Source organism: Rousettus aegyptiacus, unplaced genomic scaffold, assembly GCF_014176215.1.
Source record: "Rousettus aegyptiacus isolate mRouAeg1 unplaced genomic scaffold, mRouAeg1.p scaffold_m13_p_7, whole genome shotgun sequence".
NCBI classification, from domain to species: Eukaryota; Metazoa; Chordata; class Mammalia; order Chiroptera; family Pteropodidae; genus Rousettus; species Rousettus aegyptiacus.
The window spans coordinates 84429819-84444427 of record NW_023416310.1 but is presented as its reverse complement, the minus strand read 5'-3'; the positions used below and the strand labels follow the sequence as shown (position 1 = coordinate 84444427).

General features: G+C 41.2%; 1 long non-coding RNA gene across 2 annotated transcripts in view; it reads left to right on the top strand.

The window, feature by feature from the left end:
* LOC107521894 overlaps window positions 1-14609 on the top strand; it is a 278462-nt gene that overhangs the window by 22383 nt on the left and 241470 nt on the right. For both annotated transcript variants that reach the window (XR_001599670.2, XR_004951909.1), the window contains exon 3: window positions 721-829. This is a non-coding gene — a long non-coding RNA (uncharacterized LOC107521894). The remainder of the gene's footprint in view (window positions 1-720; window positions 830-14609) is intronic.

Genomic DNA, 14609 nt, shown 5'->3' with positions numbered 1-14609 from the left:
TTTCTGAGATGGCTCATTAAGAGAGGTGACTTCACTAGGAGTTTGGCCCTTTTCCCCTTACTTACTGTTTTTGACACCTAGAACATGAAGATGATGGCTAAATCTCTGGCAGCAAAGGTAGACCAAAAGTGACTTTGAGCATGCTCATATGCATTAGTCAGAATAGTCTAAATTCTGCTATAATAACGACAATCCCCGAATCTCAGTGGCTTCATATTTCTTAATGTGTAATAGAGTTCAGCAAAGTACCTATGTCAACTAGAGTCATTGTGTCACCCACACCGACGGAGGCTTCCTCTAGACCTGTGCTCTCACAGTAGTAGGTGGAAAGACATACTCTTAAAGCTTCTGCTCGTCGGTGACACAGTCACTTCCCCTCACAGTTCATTTGTCAAAGCAAAACATGCCCTACCAAAATTCAAAAGAGGAGGAAATTGCAGTCTTATCATGTGCTTGAAATGAGAGAACAAAAGAGTATAAGTGAACAGAAATAATGATTTTGTACGACCAAGTGCTAGAATGAGAAGCAAGAGTTAAGAAGATTTCTGAATTCCGAATGATTGTGTGAGTTGCCATCCCAGCCCCAGACTTCCCACCTCCAGACTCTTCCACTTGACAGAATAAACCCTCGTGTTTTTAAGTATTATCATTTGTGGTTTTCTGTCATGTGGAGTCAAATCCAATCCTAACTGGTTTATTCTCCCCTCATTCCCCATTCAGGCATAACCACCAATGTTATTTGATGAATGTACTAGAGAGGAGACGTGAGTCTTTGATTGCAGCTTCTGAGAGGAGCAGCCATAGCGGTTCCTGACCTGTACATTTCCAGGTATGTGTCATTTGATCACACCACCTGCATGTGTGTAATTGGATCAAGGCCAGAGGCACCTGTCTTTGGGCTGAGCGGACTACCGGCCATGAAATACGCAGTGCAAAGGCTTCATATTCGGTGATGGCTAAATGATGGAGTCAGACTCTCTCATTCATGTTTGGAATTTGAGGCACACGGAGGGCAGTAGAAAGAAGCTGAGAGGGCAGCAGAGGCTGAGAGATGCTGCATCACGTGAATGCCTGTCTCTGGGGTATCTGACCGCCTCGCCTGGTGCAATATTGAATTTTTGAAAAGTGATTAGGTGGTTCAGTTTTCTATAACTTCTGGCTGTGTTGGTCCATCCTGAAGACTTTCCTGCTTTTTGTTTCCTCTTCGTGTGGCCTTACAAAAAAAGTCTCTATGATGTGAAAAAATACAGCCTAACCAACACACTATGTGTCCTTATCTTATCTGTCTTCCATATTGTGTCTATACATGATTTTTCAAATGGTACTTATTCTTTCACTTAACAGTATATTATGATCATATTTCTATGCCGTTAAATATTCTTTTAAAGCAACATATGAACTCGTATATAATATTCTATTGCATGACTATATTTAATCAGTCCTCTAATGTTGGAAACTTAGGACATGAACTTTGTTTTTTGTTTGTTTGCTTCTATATATAGCATCAAACTTAACATCTTTGAAATGAAATATTTGTACACATGCATGATATTTTTATAGGTAGGAGTCCGATAGGAGGATATTTGGTAAGAAGGGAGACATCTCACACCAAGGATACAGCATGATATAAGTGCAGAATTGTGAAGTAGAAAAACATAAGGCGTGTCATCAAATAGTCAAAGTGTCGGCTATTGACAGACTTGAATGCCAACCGAAGGCCGTTAATGGGGGCTTTTTTTTTTTTTCTATATGTGGACAGAAAACCTAGATTATTATAGGGTGAATCTCTTTGTCCTCTGCAAGGCTAGTGGGAGTGTTAAAGAGAGGGTCTGCAGAAATTAAATTGACCCATATCACAGAAGTGTGATCTATATATAGTAAAGAAACAAAAAATATCCTTTTGTACTTTGTATTGTGCTTCATTAAAAAATAAAATATTGTGCTTTTAAGGGGACATTATCAGTGTAGGTAGATAGTCTTATTACAGATAGTGACATATAAAAAGAGATAACTATTATGGATTAATACCACTTTATATTTGCGCCCACCTTTTGAAATAGTTTTTTCAAAGTATGTACGCATTGTTTCACTGGATCCCCAAAATAGCATGGCTCAAATGAAAGATAACCTGCTCATTTTACAGATGCAGGAACTGAGGCCAGGTGATTTTAAAAAATAAAATGTCAGAGCTAGCATGTCCGAGCTTGACTTTTCAAGGTTACCTGAGTCCACATGCGCATTTGCTGGTGGTGATGGTGCGGCTCCGCTGAGCTATTACCCACCGCCACACAGCTCTAACGTGGGGGAGGCAGCCCCATGCTCCCTTCTTGATTTCACATTCCGTTTTCTTTCCCTTCACCACGGGGCCATCCAGTCAGTCAGCAGTCTGGAAAAAGGGCTGGGTGGATGGCTGTCAAGGTCAGTAATTTTTCTGATAAAGGAATGGAAATACTCTTGCCTTCGCTTCCTTCCTAAAGGAATTCTTAAAACTTCAGCTTGCACAAGAATCACCCAGGGGCTTGTTAAATGTAGAGGTTGCCTAGGCCTGACCCTCATACTCTGCAGACCTGGAGTTAAAGCCAGATATGCATATTTTTAACAAACTTCTCATGTGATTATGATAAAGACAGTACTCAGAAAACTTTAAGAAACACTGTCTGTCTGATTTCGAGCTGGAAATCTGCTTTGTCTCCTCTTGCAGCATGCCCGCTCTTAGGGAAGTGACTCCAGCCCCGCCGTGTTGTAACTCTTATCAGTTCTATGTGTTTTGCAAATCGCATTTGCTCTTCATTTATGGACAAACCAGGTCAGCACTGCCAGGCCAATAAGAGCTGGATTTTCCCTGGCCTCATGCATCAGTGACATATTTGCCAACACCGGCCCAGTTCCGACATCCTTGCAATCGGCAGTAGTTGATGATGATGCAGGGTACTCGTGACTTGATTTGCAGAGCCGGCGAAGCTTTCAGAGAAGTCAATAAGAAAAATCTCATTTTGATCTGCAGATTGGGCTCATTTGATTTGGAAGTCACTGGTGGCAAAAGAAATATAGGGCCAGGGATGTCTCTTCAAGGCCCTCTCTGGCTATAATCACCCCTCGAAGCAGTTTTCTCCATCTGCCTCCTCCTCCCCACTCTCTCTATAGATTCGATGTTTCAACAATGGATAAAAAAAAAAAAAACAAAAAAACAAACAAACAAAAAAACAGCTATTCTCTGACTTTCTAGATGATTCTTCTATATTTCACTCTGTACAGAGGAGAAAGGGTCAAATCGGCACCACGGACCATTCTCTGCATGGCTCCTAGGAAACCCATGTGGCCCTGTGACTCCTCATACAGCTCTGTGACTGTCAGCTTGAAGCGGTCATAGAGTAAAAGAGAAATACACCATTATGTCTTGAGAGGAAGCTCGTGGTCATGGGTGCTTCACGGGCTCACGGGCATGTCAGAGTGGTTCCCTTTCCTTCTCAAATACCTCTTAACTCTATCGAGATCTATTTATTCTCTCATTATGGCCCTAATGTTTCCTGTAGATTATACAACATCCTTCTTTCTGATTTCCCCGCTTTGCTCCTTTTCCCATCAAATCCATTTTCCAAGCACAGCTTGAGCAATCATCATATCCCACCCCTTGTTACGGCCTTTTGGTGGCTTTGCATTGTCCGAAAGATAAAGTAAATCCGTGGTATCTAATGCAGTAGCCAACAGCCACGTGTGGCTGTTTAGCAGTTGAGAGGTGATGAGTCCAAATAGAGATAAGCTGTAAATGTAACCATCAGATGTCAAAGATTTAGTAGGGAAAAAAAAAAAGGATGTAAAATGCCTTATTAACAATTTTATATTTGTTATATGCTGAAATGATATTTAAACATATTGAGTTAACTAACATATGTTATTAAATTTAACTTCAGCAGTTTCTTTTACTTTTTAAGATGTGACTACTAGAAGAGCTAAAACTACACACGTGGCTCATATCATGTACCTTGGACGGTGCTGGTCTCAATTCTTCAGCGGGGCTTGTCCTCATCTTGCTCCATTCCCTTCTTGCAACCTTTAACTTGACCATTTGAATTTCCTTTAATCTCTCGAATTTATCACTTATCCTTCTGCTTCTGGGATTCTAGTAGGCTATTGCTTCCTTCCACCACTGTTTTTTCACTGATTCTTACTTCTAGTTCAGTACGTCTTCCGGATATCATTTCTTAGATGTCACTAGCTCTAAGACGTCATCCTTGAATCCCTGAGTCTAGCTTTCATGCCCCTCCTGTGGATCCAGTAGAATCTCTGTATTTCTCCTCTGTAATATTTTCCATACTCCTTTGAATTTGCTTAAATTTGTGTATGTATTTTTACCATTCCACTAAATCATAAGCTCTACTAAGACACAGGTTATGCCGTCTTACACAACTTTGACCCCAGAGTAGGGACGCAACAAAGGTTTGCTGAGTAAATCTGAGCATCTTATTTAATAGGCAAAGAAACTCAGGTCCAGAGCAGGGAGACTTGTTATCCAAGGTCAAACAGTGAGCTCATGTCAGAGCACCTCAGGCCAGCGCCATGCCTCAGGGACATGCATTTAAAGAATCTATGACAATGAGGAATTTTTTAAAAAGACAGTGTACAGAGATTGATATGTGTTGGTTGAATTCTGCCCAAAAAAGGTGAAGAAAGAGTTAACTACCTTCTTTGGAAGCAGATGTGGTGCCAGGCCTGGTCCTGGCTGGAACGCTCTGCACCAAAGGAGATTCCTTCCCCAGCAGCTCTGAGTCAGACACTTTACTTCCGGCACTGTCGGCTTGGGAAGAATAGGGGTGTGGGAGGTGACAAGGCCTTGGTGACTGGGGCTATGTAGAGATGGAACAGATATACAGGACAAGCTGAGTCAGGGCTTTGATGTGCTGCAGGGAGATTGTCCACCTGGATTACAAACCAGAGGTCATCTCTTGAGATGCTCGCACAAGCATTCCTCATGTTGACAGGTTTCTGAACAGAACAAAAGAAAAAGAGCGATTTCTAGTCCCGGAGCCTCCAGGGTTTCTCTGTCACCCTCTGCTATGCTTGCACCTGGGAGAAACGTCCTGGTCCTAGCCATACAGATCTTAGTGCATTTTTACAAAGTGTCCTGTTATTACATTTTTTAGGAAAAAGCGATCTGTAGAGAAGTCTATCTGTTCTCTGTAGGATTTTCTACTGTAATTGAGGCTAACTTTTTTTCTAATTATATAAGCTCAATGCAGGAAAGTTAGCAAATACTAACACAAAGAAGGAAAACTTCCCTCATCATTCCATCACCTAAAATAACCTTGCTGTTTATACTTCCTGAACGTCCTTTTAATATTCTTTATGTTTATTCATTTGTATAGTTTTAGGAAGATACTATGAATACCATTTAATAATGTTTTTCCTATTAGAAATGTATCATAAACAATTTCCTAGGTCAATAAGTACTCTATTGTAATATGATTTTTATTACCTACTTAATATTCCAATATATTTGACCTCTCTCAACATTCCTCCATTATTGAACATTTAAACTGTTTTCAATCTTTTGGTATTATAAATCACTCTACAGGAATTCTCTTGTGTACTACATGAATCTGATTTTTCCAAAGAATAAATTCATAAAAGTGGAATTATTTTCTAAAAGATAACACACATTTTAAAGAATTTTGGTATTTATTTTTAATCAGCCCCTAAAAGATTTAGCACAGACTATTTATAAAGTACCCAAGTATTCTCTGCACATAAATCCTTTCAGGTTTGGACGTATCATCTACTATCCCCAAACTTATTTCTCATATGTTGATGATACATCCGAAAGGCAAGGAATTCCAAATGATGTCAAAATGAAATAAATTCTAGACTCCCAATTATTTTGATGCCCATCTCATTATGTCCACTTTCTGCTAGATCTTTAAAAGTGCCATTTCCCAAAATGCTCCATGAGAAAGAGTTCTGTGGTCAGGTAGGTTTGAGCAAGTTGCATCCTCCAGCTCCATGCAGGTCTTGAAAAATCCTGTAGTAAATTTGAGCAGGTTCAAATCTGTTTAAATCAATTTTCTTTCCTAAGGTTATTTGGCAACCAAACTCTTAAAAGAAATCGAAGCCTACAAATGTCCCATGGTATGTGCTTAGAGAACCACCACACAGAGTAAGCTCAAGGCAGTAAATCACAGGGGCTGTGTATGGTTTTCTTTTAAGCCTGTGTTCTTGACCACAGGTGGTATGATCAGATCAGTTTGAGTTTCTGTGTCCATGGCCACATGACAAAGCTGAAGGACTCTCTGATATCAGGCCTTGAGAAGCTTTCCAGGCAGCCGAGACCATTTTCTGATGAGCAAAGATTAGAACACAGGCTTTATCCCCAAAGCTCTTTTCTGTCTCGCTCTGTACCGAAAACAGGTTTCTGTATGACTGCATGATTGCAACTGAAAGGTCCATGTGAGTCTGTCTCGTCTTCGCGTGTAGGAATGCAAAGTCATTATTGTTTATGTTTCATTTCTGCCCCAAACTATTTTAAGACTCAATTAGAGAATACGTTAAAAAGTATACTAGTTAAAATTCTCCCTTAGGCCAAGTTTTCTTAGAACCAAAGAGATAAAAATCAAACAAAACTTTTTGGTGCTCAGTGTGTCTGTGTTTCTCAGATATTACTGTTTTGTATACTACCATTGTATTTTCTTATTGTATTACTTATGTACTATTTTTTTCTTATATTGATCCAGAGTTTTTCTTAAATGTCTCCTTTACTTTGTCTTTATCAGCAACAAAAAGAATCTGCAAAAATACCTATTTGATAGTTTTGTCTTTTTCTAACAAATATTAAAATAAACACATAACCATTAAAATAAAACTGTTTGCCTGTGAAACACCTAAACTTATCTCAGGTCTTGCATTGGCAAACTTTTTCTGCAACATGCCAAATAGTGAGTATTTTAGGGTTTAAGGGCCGTGTGGTATACGTCACAATCGCTCAACTTCATTGTGCAAAAGGAGCCCAGACAACAAGTAAACAAATGGGCATGGCTCTGTACCAATAAAACTTTATTTATAAAGACAGGCAGAGGGCTGGATTTGGCTGATGGGCTGAAGTTAACCAACTTATGTCCTAGATGAAACAAAGAGCGTGTTGACCCTTTCACCTTCTTAAGTGACTACATTGGTTTATTTTAGGCACAATGTAAATGCACTAGCCTAGGCAATTAATTAAACAGCAAAACCTTTTATTTGCATTTTACCTTTTTTTCCTGAGATAGTCCCAATTTCAAGCCATGTCTTGGGATCAGATTCATTACTCTGAATCGCATAAGACTAGTATTAAAATAAAATCAGGAACCAGCCTTTGTAACAAAAGAACGGACATCCTGAGACAGTCTAACCTCAAACCACCTTCTAATGAACTTTACAGGAATGCCCTGCTCAGTGAGTTTAACCTTGAAAAATTGTTCTTCATAGGAGAAAAACCTGTGACCTAACTTACAGACACATTAAATTTTAAGACATTAATTAATAGAAACTCTTATTTGAGAGAAGCAAATTTGCCATTAGTTCTAAACTTCACCAAATCTAGGCTCCTATACATCTTTTGTTTGACTGACTTGGTCCAGGGTTTACCTCAGTAGCCTCAAAATTTACAAGAGGGTTACTTCCTAAACACGATAGAAAGCAAGACTCGCCTCTGCCATGCTTGTGCAGCAGGCCACAAGATCGACCTTTGTAGACAGGAAGAATATATGTAAAGACAATAAGCCCGTGTCCTCTTACAGCTCACCATTTCTTATCCTAGATGTTCACAAATAATAATACATCTGAATGACATTTTTCATATTTACAAAGCTTTCCCAAATACGTGGTTCCATGAAAGTTGCTCAGCCATGCAGGAGTTGAGAATTATTATCCTCACTTTACTGGTGAAGAATCTGAGGTTAATCCGGCAGCTGAACTGCCAGCCACACTGGAGCCATGCTGGCCTGTTCCCACCTGCTGGACTGGCGTCGCCAAGTCTCACAGTGACTTTTCTCCCACTGTGCTCTGCTGCTCTCTTCTCATCTCCATTGTCCTGGGCCATACGCCTAACCCAGCCCATCACCTGCCACGGTGGTGCTAATGGGGACCATTTAAGGGTGCCTGGGTGGGTCCAGGTATGCCCAGCTCCAACACAACGCCACTTAACAACTACCAGTGTCAGCTCCCATTCCTAACTTAACTCGCATCTACTGTGCTACGTCCGGTGTTTTCCTATACATTGTAGCTGTTCTGAGACACAGAGCAACTAACTAAACTAGTATTGGAAGAGTTGCTGATTCAGTTTTCAGTTATGAAGGGTAATGAGAGAATTAGAATGGGAAATTGTAAAGCAGCACACATAGATGAGATTTTTTTTTTTTTTTTTTTTTTTTTTTGCAAATCATCTGAATAGGTTCATCTGGAAGCCATACGTGAGTGTTATAACTGAAAGGCACCTTAAATACCACCCAGTTCAATTCCTATATTTCATGTTTAAGGAAACATGGGAGAAATTTGCCCAAGATAATGATTAATAATGATAAATAATAAGAATGGTTCTCCTTTCTTTAATACTTACCATGTGCTGGGCACTAGTTTAAATGCTATAAATGTTGAAGGCAGATGGATTGTTACCCCAGTTTAGAAACAAAACATCTGAGACGTGGAGAGCACAGTCCGCGTGCCTGAGATCACAGGTGTGTGGGTGGTGGGGCTGAGGCATGAGGTCGGGCTGTCTGACTCCGGAGTTCCCATCGCATCACAGCTCCTCCCAAAGCAAAGCCCAATGTTGTGCTGGGAATGGCTCCATCCTGTGATGAGAAGGGTGCTTCCCTCTGTGATCTTCCTCTTCAGACCCATAGTGCCAGTCCAGCCATGAGAAAAATGTTGTACAAGACCCCACTGCGGCACATTCTACGCGGTGTCTGAGCAGCAGGCAGGCTGCCTGAAAAATGCAGTGCCCAGGACCCACCTCCACAGACACTATCGTCACTGGTCCTGAGTGAGGCCAAGGGCCTGGCATTTTTTAAAGCTCCCACTGATTCATATGTGCAGCCAGGATTGAAATACCACCAGGCACATGTTTTTCCCAGAAATAGAGAGCTGCAGAATGCTCTAGAAGGAAGAAGATGGTAGAATTAGGGCTGGGTGAAGGGTTCTGTCTGGGAGAGGGGCTCTCGCTGCCCTGGGCTGGCAGAGTCTTTTCACTCCAGGAAAGGGACACAGAGGCTGGCATTGAGATTGGAGGCTGCCAATCTCACCTTTCCTAATCGAGAGGCTATTTCAGACTAGCATTTAGGGATCACTTTGGTTCTAATCATCACCACATCCTTTGCTCAGCAGATTGCCACCTTCCCCTGCCTTTTCTCCCTTGAATATTTCGGAAGATTAGTTTAGAGTCTGCCCCACACCTAAGTGGACACTTGTCAGTTATGCACCCAAAGGGTGTGTGAACAACCAGCCTTGTCAGCTAAAAAGGAGGCTGACTTCTTGCATTTAAAATGAACATTGACTGGAAAAGAAGGGAGCAGGGGAAGAAAAAAAATCCAAAGTGAGAAAAATGGCTGACTCAGGTCAACCTCAATGCATATGGTGTGAAATAACATCATTAAGAGAGTTTGGCCAGGGGTTGAAATTATGCAAGAGCCTCTTTCAGCAAAACCCAAGATGTTTGCGAAAGTTGCTCTGGAAAGTTCTGTGTTAAAAGGTTAGGAAGAACTGGGAGGCCACCCAGGAAGGTATATATAATACTTCAGAATTGTCAGAGACTCTCATTACTATGAATGAATGTTACTTTTTCTGAGACTTCAGTGAACTGATAATCCCCAAACTTTTGAGCTTGACAGATCTGAGTTCAAATCCCAGCTCCTCCATATTTACTTACTTTCTCTGAACTGCAGTTTACTGCATCTATGAAATGTGATTAACCATATTGTTTCATGGAGTGGTTAAGAGGATTAAATGAGTTAATTTGGCACACAGAAATCAGTGACTTGGCCCAAAGTGATGTAAATTGGAAGTAACAAATACAGGTTTTAACCCTGGCCTCTAGTTCTGTACATTTCTATTTTACCTGTATCCCCTCCTCCCGGCAAGGAGGCAGAAGGGATGGATAAGCCAGTCATCAAAATGTGTGCTTTGGTTGTTGCTAAGGAAAGGATGCCCAGAAAGGACACTGGGAAGCTTGCTCCTTTCCCCAGTTCTATAGGGAGTATCTCTGGAGGGATCTTGATGTTCTTTAGTGAGAGCAATGGTAGTAAACCTCACACTTATGCAGCTGGAGGAGACCACCAGTGAAAACCAAGATCTTATATGTTATTAGTACTTAATAATTATTCCCATGCTTTCCTCCATATTTTTTTCCTGGTGAAAATTTGGAAATTGTTTTCAGCTCCTGTCTCACCTGCATGTCCCTGAACCTAAGTCTTCTTCTGCCTTAGGGAAGTCCCTTTCCAAATTAGTCTTCCTCAAGTACACCTCTGCCAGCGTGACTTCCTCCGCTTACAGTTTTCCTAAAGGCCATTTCTCTCTACTGGGGACTTCAGTTGATATTCTCATCCTTTTCACCCTTATCTCCCACTCCTGCCATTCCCTCATTCGCTCCTGCAGCCAAACATAACTACTCAGTGTTCCCCGAACACAGTGGCAGTCCCCTCTTGTGTATGTGTATAGAACTCACTCTGCCAGTTGTGCTGTCACCCCCTTCCCGAGTACCTGAAAGCAGCATATCCATAGCAATTAGAAACATAAGTTCTGGATTCAAATCCTGACTCAACCTTTTAAGATATGTGTTCTTGGCAGAGTTATTTAACCTCTCTCAGTGTTCTGAATAAACGGGGGATGATAATGAAACCTAATTCATGGGATTGATGGAATGAGATGATGTAAGGTACCTGCTTTTCAGTGTCTGGCATATAGGGGGCACTCTACAGTGTTAGCTGATATTATTACTGCTGATTTCTTCTTCTTTTACTATTGCCTATTTGAATAGACCCATCATTAAATAACACCTTTCTCAAGAAGGCCTCTTAATAACACTCATGCCCCTGGAGAAGTAATCTTTCCTTTTTTATGTCCCATAATACTTCTTAGATACCTAATGAGCTCTCTGGTCAACCTGCCTTTTGTGTTTTTGTCTTAGCTTTTTCTTTAGATTATAAACTAAGTGATTGTGGGATGTTATGTTAGCAAACTTTGTAGTCACAAAAGCCCTTATCACAGAATAATGACCAAATATTTGTGGAATGTAAATAACTAGAACAAATAATAATAATATATGCCATTGAATCTGCTCATCTGAGACTATAAGCACAGGGCATGAGTTGTAGGAAATGCTCCTCAAATGTTAGCTGCCATTATCATTTATTGTTTAGTGTACTATCTCATGCATCATCTAATTTACTCCTCACAACAGCTCTGTCAGGCAAGCTCTGTTAAGACTCCCAGTTCCCAGTTGAAGGTTAAGGCACAGAGAAGGTGAAATCATTTCCCCAATATTTGTAGCTAGCGAAGGGCAAAGCCAGCATAAGGACCCCCTGGGTCTCACTCTATTCAAAGGCCTTGATCTTCAGCCATGAGTGGAGAGTCTCAGATTTTATGGCCAAGTAGCAGATGAAAAAACTGACACACTGAAAATCGATACTGGGTTGACTAGTCCCATGGGTTATGCATAGAAAAAAGAAGAAGCCCATAGGTGAAAGAAATGTTAAGCTCTTTATCTTATGTCAACCTCAAGTAAAAATCAGTTAGATTTCATCAAACCATTGATCAAAGTGCCAAAAAAAAAATGGTTTAATTTTTTAAAAACACATGTAACTTCTTTTTATCTGCTTGACTAGTCAAGCCAGTAAAAACAGTCCAAGCAGTTTATTTCATGAAAAACACCCACACCCTCACTGCGGTTGTTGGGCCAAGTTGGCCAGCCAAGCAGACAGTTAAAATGGTCAACCAGGTGTAGATAGGGTCTCAGAGGGAAATGCCGAAAGAAGCCATTAGCAACATGCTTTAATGTCTGTGGAGAGCATTTAGAGTGTGTGCTGAGGTATTTGGCCAATGAAGCTATGGCTAAGCAAGCACAAAGCAGGAGGAAGGAGCTTTGGAGCCCGGGCACCTTTTGAGAGAGTCGGGACTGAGCCCCTCCTTCTTTTATCTAAAATTTGAAGCTGTCTGAATCTGTTAGAGTAGCTAAGTGGCCTTGACTGACTCGCTCAGTGGAAGAGAGTCCTTGAGGAGTTTGAAATAAGTCACTCTAAGGGTTGAAATCCATGGATCCAGGACTTTAGCCCCTTGTTACAATGGTGAATGGGATGGCTCTGAGGCAAGGAGAGGGCCTGAGAACAAGACCCAGATTCGGATCTTCTGGGTGCATCCTTGAGCTTTGGGAAGCAGCTTTTTCAGTGAATTAAAACACACACATACAGGAACACAGACGCAGATACAAACTATAATGTGGGCATCCAGGGCAGTTCTGCTGGAACGAACCGGGTGTAGCACTGAAGACCTATTGGCTCTTTAGTAGGGATTCACACTGGCAATGATGGAGCACCTAGAGCCCTATGGTGCAGTTCTTTCTGGAACAATCAGCGACTTGCAGCAGTAAAGGAGTTTTCTAGGTTCAAGAGGGCACATTGGAGTTCTGGCTCCACTGGGCAAGAAAGACCAAACATGGCTTCATCTTAGCATAATTAGGAAATGGAGGGGCTGAGTTCCTGCTAACACAGGCAGGTCATCCCGTTCATGCTGTACCGGGGGAAGAGGGGAGTTGGGATGCTGCCGGGGGTAACGCTATTCACACCCAAGGTCATAAAGCTTGACATCCAGCTACCGGTGACTTTCCCAACTCCATTTGACATAGGTAAGTAGATAGGTAGACGATAGATAGATAGATAGATAGATAGATAGATAGATAGATACTGAAGGTAGAATAAAGGTTTATTTAGGAATGAAGGCAGGCCCGGAGGAAGAAAGCTATTAGAAAAGCTGCACAATTGAGGTTAATACTGAACCCATCTTTAATGAGAGAAATGAAGAAAATAAATTTGGTCAATTAGAAAGTAGTGAAGACCTTGCAAAAATAACTATTGACAAAAGGCCAGAGAGGAATTTCCTGAGTAATTTGAGCATAACACACAGTGTACGAATCAGCAGGTCAGGGAGTGTTGCCTCCTAGGAGATTATAAGAGTTGGGATCATGCCTACTCGATTTTTGGCAGTTATTTTTTTTTTTTTCATTTAGCAAGCAGAATCGTGATCTGAAATGAACCAGAATCCAGGCAAAGAGAGTTGCAAACTTCAAAACCAGGGAGAGGTCACATAATGGTGACTCTTCGGTTCAGCTGTGGCAGGTGCATATCAAGGGGACTGGGCCTAAAGGAAGGGTGTCCTGAAACAAAAACACAAAGAAATTCAAAAGTCAGACCATGGTCTATTAAGGTAAATTTATAATATATTAACCAGATTTATCATCAGATTATTGGAAAATAGCGTAGATCGTTCCAGACGGATAGTTATCAGAGGGGTAGGCTGTGTGCCGCACTCTTTTCAGAGCGAAGGACAAGGGCATCATTTCTTTTTTGTCGTGTATTAGGGAAAAAAGGTAAAGAGCCCAACTCCTATAGAACTGGATTCTGTAAGTTTCACTTCCAAAGCAAAATGTGTTTGGCTGTATGTGTGTGCATGCGCGTGTATGCATGTGTGCGTGTCCATGTGTATGCACTTTTGTAGGGGGATGGGACTTTGAAAGACCCTGGGTAGTCTCTTCCTGACAGATGCAGAATATGGGTAATGAATGCAGGGTGGGTGAGGAATTACAGGTGTGGGTCAAGGACTTAGTGTGATTATGAACCTATGGGAACTCAGGAAAACATTACCCAGATTGTTAAGAAGTAGTACTGTGGGACGTTGAGTTGAAGGAGTTTTAGGAATCCTCTAGTCCTGTGCATCTTCTTAGGCCAGAGATGTCAGCTCTTTTCCTAAAGCTACATGGCACATCCATGTCACAAACTGAACTGACACTGTGTCGGGGGAGAGCGGTCTTCACATGACATCATCCCCCTCCACACCGATGCCAGTTCGCAGCATCTGTTGCGAACTACCAGGCTGAATAACTAACTCTTGAGTTAGAAAGTAAGAGGAAATTCCATTGCAAAAGAAAGCAAACGATTAGTTCTCTGTGTAAAAATAATCCCAATGGCCATCTTTACTGGTGGGCAAATGCCCTACAAGTCAGCATGCTGGGTGAATCTAGAGGGTGATTTAGTTCTTTGTGGAATCATCTGGCCATGGGAAAGGCCTCACTTGGAACTATTTGTTAGGTGATATCACAACAAAGGAAGGACAGGTTTTTCTGACTATATTGGCACTCCCTACTTAAATTTCGGAACTACTTCTAGGTTAAAAAATAATCCTAAACATTGGAGGGATTCCAGACAAACAGCACATAATTAAGGGAATGGAATAGAGAAAATGATTTATAGAAGGCATTAAAGCAACACATTTTTATGGCTTTGTCACAAATAAGGGCACGTCTTTGACATATATCAGAGACTTTAATTGGAATAATGAGTTAATCCAGGGAGAGATGATTTAGGCATGATATCAGAGGA